The sequence below is a fragment of the Podarcis vaucheri genome (genome assembly GCF_965113315.1).
Source record: "Podarcis vaucheri genome assembly, chromosome: 4".
Lineage (NCBI taxonomy): Eukaryota > Metazoa > Chordata > Lepidosauria > Squamata > Lacertidae > Podarcis > Podarcis vaucheri.
Window position 1 is genome coordinate 24,071,358 of NC_138762.1, and position 12,361 is coordinate 24,083,718.

The window sequence follows — 12,361 nt, forward strand, 5'->3', positions numbered from 1 at the left end:
TGAAGTCCCCCAATACCAATAGGTTAGGGAACTCCAAGGCCCAGCCGGCCACCGCCTCCAGCAGGCCTGACAGGGTGGCTGCTGGTGCGCTAGGTGGCCGGTACACCAGCCAGACAGCCAAGCTCTCCTCGGAGCCCCACACTAGGCCAACACATTCGATGCCGGGGATCGATGGCGATGGTAGAGCCCTGAAAGGACAATCTTCCCGGATTAATAATGCCACCCCTCCCCCCCGGCCCACAGTCCGCGACTGGTGGAGGACAGAGAAACCCGGGGGCGCCATCTCTCGTAAGGTAACTGTTGCCCCTTCGCGCACCCAGGTCTCCGTCACACAAGCCAGGTCGACCCCCTGCAAGATAAAGAAATCTCGCAGGGTGGCGGTTTTATTGCCTATAGACCTGGCATTGCACAGCACCAGTGACGGAGGTGAGTAATCCTTGCTCACCCTACCCTCGTCCCTCGGGATGGGGCGCAGATTGGAAAGGGTACGAGCGTATCCATATCTCGATCCCCTTCGCCTGTAACATCTGCCCCCACCGCCATACCTCCCTCGATAGTAACAGAAGAACTGAGCAACAGCATCAATCTTCTTTATTTGCAGTGCTGGAATTGTTTGTGTTGCTTGCAGAGACATAATGTTTGTGCTGCGTTGATTGCAGACCCATAATGATCTACTACTCTTCCAATAGTGACATAGGGAGAAATTAATCCTGAGCCAGTGTCAGTAAAGCTGGACATAGTGTAAGAAAGGACAACCAACATGATGAAGGGATCCAAGTAACTTTTCGCTGGAACAAAGGCTAAAGTCTTGGGGGCTTTCTAATTTAGGAATAGAAGGCAAATAAGGGCCAAGCCATATGTTAAGTGGCAGAGCTGTGGCTGTATCTCCTGATATATTTATTATCACTTAAAAGCAGCCCTAGGGATGTGAGAGCTAATTGGGTCAGAGCAGTAGTGCTGGGGGCTGTCAGAAACCCGTTTTCTGATCTAAATGCCCTCACCACCAGAGTTTCTGTTAGTCCTGCTGGAGAAATCAGCTTGCTGACAATTGTTTCCCCAGCATCACAAAAAGGACATGGGTTGGATCCAGGTCTGCAGCACCATCCTAGCCATGTCTACTCAGAAACACTGTAAGTACTGTTAAATTCAATGGGGCTAACTCCCAGGTGAGTGGGATTAGGACTGCAACCTAAATTAGTTTGACTTGGTACACTTTGAAATCAATAGGACTTCAGCAATGACTGACTTACCCTGTTGATTTACCCAACTTCAGCTAACTTAGTCTGGATCCAGTCTCTTGGCTCGTTGATGCTACATCCACAAACATTTTCTGCTCTTTTCTACGGGCATATACGGCCATCCTCAAACCAGTTATTGGTTCAGATAACTGAGATGGTGGTATCTTGCTGAGGTTTTCATAAGTTTGAGAAATCTGCAACTCTCCAGAAAAGAACTGGGAAGTTAAAGAAATAGCCAACTGTTTGTTCCCATTTCATCACATATCCCCTCCTGAAGACACTGAGCAGTGGCCATTGCGGTTTCCTTGTATGGATCTGCAGTGTTACTTGTACTTTGCATCATCAGCACAAATCCGACAGGGGTTTAGAAAGTGACAACAAACCAAATCTGGGAAGGAAAGAATGATAAGAGGCACTTTGGTCTTAAGACAGAACAGAGACGATTCTGAACAGAGAGGCAATGTTTACAGGAACTATTTTAACTTGACCTACTTATATTTTCTCGCTCTAAGAATAGAGCATTCCAGGCTTCTTGCCATGTTCCAGGATTTCCAACAGTTTAAGAGAGCAAAATCCCATGCACTTTCCAAGGTGGAGGGGAACAGTGGTGCTATTTACAGGGATCTGTGAGTGAATCTCCCTTTCTCCTGTTTTGGGTTTCAGATCTTGGCACGGAAAAATAATTAATTAAAAGTGGTATCTGCTGTCTAGAAACAGACTGACAAAAGCCCCAGTGTGGGAGCCGCTTTCCCGCCCGGTGCAATTCCCAAGCAGCTGCATGCCGCATGGGAACTGCGCCGCTGCGTAGGCAAGGTTAACCGTGCGGCTCTTTTCCATCCACCATTAGACCAGGTGCTGATCCAATGCTAAAGAACCGCACAGGTTGACTCCAGCCATTCAAACGCATCGTTCACACAAGTAGCATCATAGGATCGCAACTATTAGGTGTCAAATACTATCTATACATCATTTTCATATACTGTACCGTATTTTTCGCTCTATAAGACGCACCAGACCACAAGACGCACCTAGTTTTTGGAGGAGGAAAACAAGAAAAAAAATATTCTGAATCTCAGAAGCCAGAACAGCAAGAGGGATCACTGCGCAGCGAAAGCAGCAATCCCTCTTGCTGTTCTGGCTTCTGGGATAGCTGCGCAGCCTGTATTCGCTCCATAAGACGCACACACATTTCCCTTTACTTTTTTAGGAGGGAAAAAGTAAGTCTTATAGAGCAAAAAATACGGTAATTTTCCCTCAGGTTGTAACAGGCTGTAAACTTTATATCATTATTACACAATCGTTCCCACACCTCTGTCTCGATATTATGACCAATATCCATTGCCAGCACAATTGTGTCTGCCACAATAATGCATTTAAGCATTCCCAGTAAATTAAATCACTGTGCTTAACAGTTCTCGCAGGTGGAATGGCTATATCACAATACCCCTTCGCATGTTTGTGCATGAAAGCTGCTGCATCACGACTTCTCCCTGCACTAAAGGTAAAGGTACAGGGACCCCTGACCATTAGGTCCAGTCATGGCCGACTCTGGGGTGGTGGCGCTCATCTCGCTTTATTGGCCGAGGGAGCCTGCGTACAGCTTCCGGGTCATGTGGCCAGCAGGACTAAGCCGCTTCTGGCAAACCAGAACAGTGCATGGAAACACTGTTTACCTTCCTGCTGGAGTGGTACCTATTTATCTACTTGCACTTTGACATGCTTTCGAACTGCTAGGTGGGCAGGAGCAGGGACCGAGCAACGGGAGCTCACCCCGTCGCGGGGCTTTGAACTGCTGGCCTTCTGATCGACAAGTCCTAGGCTCTGTGGTTTAACCCACAGCGCCACCCGTGCCCCTTCTCCCTGCACTACTTTGGATCACATCAGAAGACCCAGCCAAAGGAGAAAGTCCTGTGCTATGGCGTTTCCCCCACACCAGTGCCAGTCCTTCTGGGATGGGAAGGAGCTTCTGGGTAGGCTTCTCCCACAAGGCCTGGGACTTCTTGTCAATAATTCATTCTCTCATTGCTGGATCATGTGATCCTTATTTACATTCCATACTGCTGGAGTTGGGGAACAGAAACTCAGACAAGAGAACTTCCGTTCTTTGTGCTTTTGTTTTCCTGCTCTTTGTTCTGTGCTCTCGGCCAGAGAAGACGTGTGTGAGACACTGCTCACACCAGCCATGTTTTGATTTGCTGCAGATTAATAAATTTCGTGATGCCACATGCCTACACAGCCTCGCTTCCTGCATATCTCTGCTAAGCGTGCACACAGCTCCACTGGATGTATGTCGCAGTTCTCCTGTGTACAGGGCATTGTACGCACACTTCTGGCAGTGCACAGGCAAGTGCAGCCACCTGGCAGATGCTCCCAACTTGAAATGGTAACATGAGAAGGAGTCCATGTTTTCCATGGCTGCTTCCCCTGACATACATATCACCTTTAGGATTATTTTGGTTCTTTGGCTTCAAATGATCAAGTGTTGTCTTGTGACACTCAGCAGCCTTGTTCTGCCTTTCAGCAAGGAGTAAAAAGCAGACTCTGACTCTGCTAAGCATTGCTACATTCATCCACAAGAGCCTGGGGATGCCACCAGCCCATGCCACAGAGGTCAATCACAGAGGGACAGAAGGGCTACATCACATCCAGAACAGGTTTGCTTTTGCCATGAGCCTGGTAGCCGTGAGTCTGACTTTACAGAGGGCAATCCTCTAGTTCAGGGTGTCCCAAACTTGGACACCTGTTTTGGGACTACAATCCCCATCATCCCTGACCACTGGTCCTGCTAGCTAGGGATGATGGGAGTTGTAGTCCAACAACAGCTGGAGACCCAAGGTTGAGAAACCCTATTCTAGATGAAGCTCTAGTTGGAGGTGTTTTCTATCCAAAGGTCTGTTGGGTTAGACTTGTTTAAACCATAATAAGGGGAGCTGGGGTCCTGAAGTTTCCCATTAACACTGAAAACCTGGACATCAGATTGAGTGAGGCACACAGATCACCTACCTGATCACGCTATTCCTCACTATGGTGAGATGTCCTTGGTTTCTGTTTAAATTACAGCCATTATTTCTAGGCAGATTGTATGCAGATCTCTGTCCTCCTTTACTCTCTTGATGGTGACAGGTTTCCTCTTTTTTTTGGCAAAGTTACCCTACATAGCTGATAACTGAGTTCTAGGAGAGTTTTAGCAGCTGAATAAGACAGGCCAATTCCCAAACTGTTGTAACGTGGAACTGGGGGGGGGTAACCTTTTTCAGGCTGAGGGTCACATTGACCCATAGGCAACTGTCTGGGGTCACGTGTGTGTGTCAGATTGGCTGAAGTGTAAAAAATTGTTTCACCATTTTTTTAAATAAATAAATAAATAATACCTGGAGAGAGAGAGATATATATGAGAGAATTCCTGAATGCTAAGTACTCTTTGCTGAGAGAATCTCAGCAGAGGTTGAAAGTCACAAAATATGTGACTACATTTCCACAAAATAGTATGTGACAGTATGTGGAAATAAAGGCTGTTATACCTTTAAAACGTGTGCCCTTCAGAGTGAGTTCCAAAATGTCCCTTAAAAAGTTCCTTTCCAATGTTTTTCTTAAAAAGACAAATGAGTGGGGTTTTTGAGGTCACAAAAAATCTATTGGGGGACCAGAAGTAGCCAGCAGACCACAAGGCAGCCATCCCTGCCATAACCTGTCAGAGAATCGGGCAAACTTTAATTTGTCATGTTTTCTTTATAGCCTCTCCCTGTCCCCGTCCAGAGCATGCAAATTCCCAAGCCAAAAAAATTAGGCTTTACCTTTAAGACTTGCTAACCTTAGCTTCTTGTAAATCTTTAGGGCTCCTTATTGTTTTTCAGAGCTGTGTGGCAGGAATAAGTTTGGCAGACGCAATGCCTGCTCTCTGAGCAATAAATAGCACCCATGAGAAGAGAATAACCCACCGAGATTTCCCCAACCATAAAGCAAGAAGATGCCTTTTTAGGCTGAGTTCTGGGAGAAGCTTTCAATATGCCTGGGTTAGTAGTGTAAATTCAGGAGGCAATGCTTTTGCCATCACTTACTTCTATGACAGGGAAAGCTTCATTGTGTTTCTGCGTGTCGTGGTTCTCTGAAGCCCCTGAGAACTCACTAGCACAGTCAATCCAGGAGGCTGCAGCTCAACCGATCATCAACTGAACCAAAGTCTGCTTTCTCTTGCCAATGCATAACTACGAGCATATTTGAGGCACTTCTTAAACCCTTAAGCGCACAGGTCAGAGGTACACACACACAAACACACACACACACACACACACACTGTATTAAGAGTCGAGGAACAGTCCCGGGGAAAAGAAATTGGCAAGAAATTGGCACTACCATTACTAATTTATTTCTTATACCCCACCCAACTGACTGGGTTTCCCCAGCCACTCTGGGCAGCTTCATAACATACAGTACAGTGGTACCTCGGGTTAAGTACTTAATTCGTTCCGGAGATCCGTACTTAACCTGAAACTGTTCTTAACCTGAAGCACCACTTTAGCTAATGGGGCCTCCCGCTGCCGCCGCGCCGCCGGAGCACAATTTCTGTTCTCATCCTGAAGCAAAGTTCTTAACCTGAAGCACTATTTCTGGGTTAGCGGAGTCTGTAACCTGAAACGTATGTAACCTGAAGCATATGTAACCCGAGGTACCACTGTACTTCTAAAACTTGTTTTCACACCTGCAGGGTGTTTTTCTTTCAGCCATTTACAAAAGTTGACTCTCAAATCTGATATTTAAGCTAATGACATGTATTACACTGAGAGACTTGCACCGCAAACCCATCTATTTCCCAGCCTGAGCAAGAAAGCAACTATGCAAGTGGTTTGGTTTAGCCTGGAGTCCACAGATTAGGCAAAATTTAACTAGACTCTCATGCAGCACCTGTTGGATAGGATTAAATAAAGTCCGTGAGCTTAAGATGATCGGCTTGATCTCCACAGATGATTCTGCCAGTATTGACTTGATGTTAATAAAGCGATTAACTCGGAGCAATAAACCCCAGCCATGTGCAATCAAAACATGTCTTCTGTCTTTATACTCCAGTTACAGCAGTCATTCTTTGTGGCATCAAAGCAGGAAATATTGCCCTTCAAAACCATTTTTAAAGAACAAAGTAAACTGGTTGCAATTTTCATTGGCGTGTAGCTTGTCTACAGTTCGTTGTCCTATAACTTGGAGACTTTGCAGCTTTTGTCACTTAAAGACGTTCCAACTTAGTTTTGACAATGGAGACCCCAGAAGGTCAAATGCCTTCTAAATAATGAAGTTTCTTGAGTAGAATTTCGGCTACTGTTAACCTAGGTGGACCCCAGCCTTTGCTGAGATTTTTCATTCTGCAGGAAGGTCAGAGGGTGGAACTGGCATCATTGCTCCCCCTTCCAAAGTGACTAAAGTCAAAGTGGAAAGGGGAGATTTCCTCCCTCCACCCACTTGGCTCCCCACCATCTAATGTCCTCCTCTGTTTCTTCCTCCTTCTCCTGGGTCAGGAGTTGCCAAGACAAGCCTCATCCCAACAAGGCTGGGGAGCTCTTGATTCAGGCATTTGAAACTTACCTCAGCACCCGTCCTTCACTGCACCTGAGGGTAACAGGCTAGCATATGGGGTGCTGGGTTGGTCATGTGGCACATGCAGCTCTGTCCTCCAGCACCTCGCTGCCCATCCATGCCCATCAGCATCTGCTTCCTCAGGTGACCACCACCACCTACCTAATGGTAGGGCCGTCCATGCCTCCTAAACAATGTGAGATGGGAGGGTGCTGCGCTGGGGGTGTGTGGGAATTGCCTGATATCAAGCTTCAATCCTAAACTAGTTTTGGAAGTTTGCAGAAGGAAAACTTGAGCAGGCATCAAGTAAAATTATGGTATAGCAGGGGTCAGCAAACTTTTTCAGAAGGGGGCCGTGCCACTGTCCCTCAGACCTTGTGGGGGGCCGGACTATATTGGGGAGACGAATTCCTATGCCCCACAAATAACCCAGAGATGCATTTTAAATAAAAGCACATATTCTGCTCATGTACAAACATCAGGCAGACTCCACAAATAACCCAGAGATGCATTTTAAATAAAAAGACACATTCTACTCATGTAAAAACATGCTGATTCCCGGACTGTCTGTGGGCCGGATTTAGAAGGCAATTGGGCCAGATCCGGCCCCTGGGCCTTAGTTTGCCTTCCCATGGTGTAGCTCATGACATTTCAAGAATTATTGACAGCAGTTGTTTGGGAAGTGAAATGTTGTGGGCGATCTTTGATAAGTAAAAACTGTCCCCAGTACCAGTCCGTATGAAGAAAACATCCTGGGATTTCTTGTTAAGTCTTACGTTGCGTTGAAAAGGATGCCCTTAAGCAGGGTCATAAATAATTGAAGCGCAGCACAATTAAATATTCATGTGGTTTGTTTATAGTTTCTGGTTTGTTTATCGTCTTCCAAAGCTCTTGACTGCGGATAATGGCTGCTCTTGGTTCACATAAAAGCAACGCAGCAAAGATGTGGAGAGGGGAAGGGTAGGTCTAAAATTGAAAGTTTCCCAAACATTTGGAAGCCCATCTTCCAACACTTGTTCAGGGGAGCCTACTCCCAGGTAGCTGTGTCCAGTGGGCTCGCAACATATGCAGGGGCTACGATCTGGGGAGGTCTGTGCACAAAGGCAAAATAATGCAAAATAAGGAAGACACCCCCCTCCAAACCACTTCCATGTGCTTATATTTACCTTACCAGGCTCTGGGAAGATCACACCAGATCTCAGGCAGCCCTTTCTGACTGTTCCTCACCCCCTCTGGCTTTCCATTCATTTATACAATATCCCACCATCCTACCCAAAACTGCGACCGTGTAAGTAAATCACTCATAAGTTGCAGGCCTACTACTTTGCAGGACTGCAGCCTTAACAACGAAAGATCAAAACATACAGCATCAGCTCACAAAGACTTGGAACTCATTCCACATTTTACTTTTAAACCTTAAACTAGTCATTTTTACTTCTTTGCTTCACTGGAATTTAACATGCTATATATTCTCAGGACGTGACACAGCTGTTCATGACTCGCTAATGTCCATATCCTCTTTGTCAGGTCTTCCTGATTTAGAAATAATGTTCACATTGTAGCACCCTGCTTGTGGTTAACGCTTAGCTGGAATGAAATATTCAACGCAGCAATAGAGAAATTAAAATAATAATTTATTTGTCAGACAAATAAATGAGAGACACGGTGGTATATGGTTACCAAAGCTCTGCCCACTCCAGCCCTGATGGCCAGCACTTATATTTCCTCAGCCCAGCCCCCTTGCTCCTCCTTTGGCTGCCTCTGTCCAATCAGCCTGGTGGAAATTCCTATTGGCTGTTTGCTAGAACCAATCATAAAAGATACACCCATTTCCTATTACCTTTTATGGGAGACAAAGAGCTATATTTCCTTCTATCCATAAATGGCAGACAAGTAGCTATTTGCCTCAACAAGGCACCTTAATTACCAGATCACCTTTTGCCCCTGTTGCCCCTGCTGCCCCTGCATTCCAAAACAAATGGCTAAAACAGATGGCTCATGGTATTAAATTCTATCTAAACAGAGATCTTACTATTTACCAACTCTTAATTAGTGTTTTTGCAGCTTGATTGTATTCTGTAATATGTAGGGTCAGTATAACCTTTGCTCCCAGCCTGTAATTCCCTTTTACAACTTTGAGAAACTTGTCTCCTGTTACTGCTATAAATCAGTGGGGCCCTTGTCCAGGAGAGCAGGAAGATAAACAACTGCCAGAGTACTTAGCCAGCTGCTTTTCTGCCTGGCATGAAACATACAAACATTTGCAAATATATATTTTAAGCTCATTTTAAAATACAGGCCTTGATCATATGCCTCAACATGGCGTCAGGAAGCCCCTTTAAGACAGAGGGAATCTGGCAGGGTCTAGAGATTCTCTGGGTTGAAAGTACTGTCATACTGCAGCCCTGTCCACTTTCAACAGAATACAGCTGCACAGCAGCGCTGACAGTTCAGCTTTCTTTGCAGTGGGCTTGTGTATGTAGCTATATTTTTAGCAGAGCTGCGAGAGTAATTTGATAAATTTTAAAAGGTGCCCTTGGTTAATCGGGCAGAAGACTCTATCTATATTTTTAATTGTTTGTAGCACAGCAGCTTTCTCAAACACGCACACACAGACAATGCAGGATTGCTTGGAGCGCTGCAAAACTAGAAGCATAGAGTTGAAATACTACACTTGGTTCACTCATTTTTGTCACGGGGCATGCACGCCAAGGCACAATAAAGCCAATGTCTTGCTGAATTTTACAGATACTTCTTCCATCTTTTCTCAGATAGCAGAAAAGGTGGCAAGGATGGTGCAATCTCTACAGGTGTAAAACGTTCTCAATGCTCCTCTCCCATCTTCCTAGGAAGGGTGGTTTCAACATGCACAGTGGTGTCTCAAGCCAGTAAAGTAAGCCTATCATTACTGTACATAGCTTCATTATAAGCTTTTGGTAGGTATCCCTTTATCACCCCATTTATCTTTAAATCAGTATTTTGTTTAGTGAGAAAAACTTTTCTGGCTTTTTTTACATTACACCATTACATTACATTTACACACACACACACTGCTTTTTTCTGGGGGGACGCAGGGGTACACATACCCCTAAACATTTTGTGAATCTAAGTTTGGCCTCATTGAGAGCCAGTGTGGTGTAGTGGTTAAGAGCGGTGGACTCATAATCTGGTGAACCAGGTTCGCTTCCCCGCTCCTCCACATGCAGCTGCTGGGTGACCTTGGGCTAGTCACACTTCTCTGACGTCTCTCAGCCCCACTCACCTCACAGAGTGTTTGCTGTGGGGGAGGAAGGGAAAGGAGAATGTTAGCCGCTTTGAGACTCCTTAAAGGGAGTGAAAGGCGGGATATCAAATCCAAACTCTTCTTCTTCTTCTTCTTCTCATTGAAGGGCAGTATTTCAATATGAGTAGGAAAATGAGAGTACCCCTAAACATTTCTTTGGATAAAAAAGCACTGCATGTATATCGCGTTAGTGCTTAGATGAAAAGGTGTAATCGCACTAATAATTTATTATATTAAAAAGAAAAGCATTGCCATCTTTTCAGTCACTGCCATTTCCAGCAACATGGTTGTTTTAGTGATTAAACACTTCAAATCTACACACGTGTTACTTTTTTTGTTTTTATTTCATAGGCATAATTACACTTAACCACACTTAAATAAATAGGTACTTTAACCCTACTTAAAAGATAAATATATAACTTTAAAAATAACTTGGGGGAGGGGGGAGAAGATTTTTTAAAAAGACCTCTCAGGTGAATTGGGCCTTTTGCTCTCAAATCTACAAGAGCCATGTGACGCTCACTGGTGTGGAGGTAATATAGTGAGATGAACACATGTGCCAAGTCAACAGACAGGGAGTAGGAGGCGGGGGCGGACGATGAGAAAAAGGATGATGGAGTAGAGCTATGGGGTTACATAGGAGAAGGAGGAGGAGGAGGAGGAGAGGGGGAAGACGGAGAGAGTGAGCCACCTCAGCTGGTGGCAACCGTGTAAGATTCACTTTGGTGACTCACACTTATGCCCATTTCCAAAAGTGACCATCCAGAATCGTTGGGAAACTTACAAGGAGAGACCCAGTAGTGATCCTTTGGCGTTTGTTCCTAGCATCTGTTACTTTTTTATATAAAAAAGGGCACTTCAGCCGCACTGGAAATGATTGAATAAAATGACTGATAATCTGATAATATTGTAGAATGCCTAGTTTAGATTCTTAGTATTTTTAAATACAAAACAAATGTACCGTATTTTTCGCTCTATAACACGCACCCGACCATAACACGCACATAGTTTTTAGAGGAGGAAAATCCGTAGGCATGCCACCCGTAGGCATTCCCTCCATAACACGCACAGATATTTCCCCTTACTTTCTAGGAGGAAAAAAGTGAGTGTTATGGTGCAAAAAATACGGTATTTCTGACTGACTGTAGATCAGCAATGTAGGGTTACCATAATAACTTTGTCAAGTGCTTTGAATTGATTGTGTTTGTATATTTGCCAGGCAGAAGAGAACATTGCGAACTCTGCCGCACGCCTGATGAGAATGGAGGCGTTTGTCCTGAACTTCATGCCACGTAGAACTAACATGTGTAATATGAGTAAAGGTCAGCATTAAAATAGCCATTAACTTGTTTCCTTCTTCAAATTCCAGGAGCAATGCAAACACAGAGAGATGCAATCTTTTAAATTCATTTCAGCCACATACGAGAAATTCATATTTTAATATGTGCAGCTTTGCGTTAGAGCGAGACAAGGCACCCTGTTTAATAAACCCATCTCTGAGCTGGAAAACATAAATCGGATTAATCTAAAAGGCTTGCCAAGAAACTGCCAAGGACCCCATCCCTCAGGGCCTATCGGGTTTATCAGCATTCACTTATTTTGATGGCCTTTTATTTACACATGATATAAATCCAAGAGAGGCCGCAGATACTTTGAAGGATAAGATTTGAATTTTAAATCATCTCCTACTGGAGGCAAGAGAGATGGGGAAGAGTAGATGCTAGCTCTTTTGAAGTGCAGAGAAGTGCATAGCAGAAGACACAATTATTTTGGTTTAGAATGATGCTGATTACTAGGGAATGTTACTTCCAAGGAAACTGAATGTTGGACGATTCGGAACCAAAAATATAAAGTACTTCTCCACACAGCACATAGTGCCTTCTTGCAAGTGGCACCCACATTAGAAAATTTCCTCCCCAGGGAATTTTGTCAAGTCAATTATATTGTAATATTCTGAGCAGGGAAGACCCTGCTCCTTATGCCTGTCTGTCGGATGTCATGTAACTTAGGGTTACCAGATGTCCCTTGTTCCCCGGAATGTCCCCAGATTTGCAAATCTGTCCCTTGGAAATGTGGCAGCGGCAGCCTCAGCATCCCAGAGCCAGCCTGGTAGTGCAATTGGCTCTGGCTGGCTTCAGGAGCTGCTCGCTGCCCTCTGCCGTGGTGCCCGCCATTTTTCCTGACTGGAAGTCCCCAAATGATGTGTCTTGTGTGCAACACATCATATGGGGACTTCTGGAGAGGAAAAATGGTGGGTGCCATGGCAGCGAGCAGC

The 12,361-nt window shown here is 44.9% G+C and overlaps 1 long non-coding RNA gene across 2 annotated transcripts; it reads left to right on the top strand.

Moving 5' to 3' along the window:
* Positions 1-3,734: 3,734 nt before the first annotated feature.
* Positions 3,735-12,074, top strand: LOC309530647. Of its 2 annotated transcripts, none has more exons than XR_014218808.1 (3): positions 3,735-3,892; positions 5,093-5,222; positions 11,310-12,074. It is a non-coding gene; the product is annotated as an uncharacterized lncRNA (long non-coding RNA). The 2 variants fall into 2 exon arrangements; XR_014218809.1 differs by lacking the exon at positions 11,310-12,074 and adding an exon at positions 9,657-9,743.
* Positions 12,075-12,361: the final 287 nt, after the last annotated feature.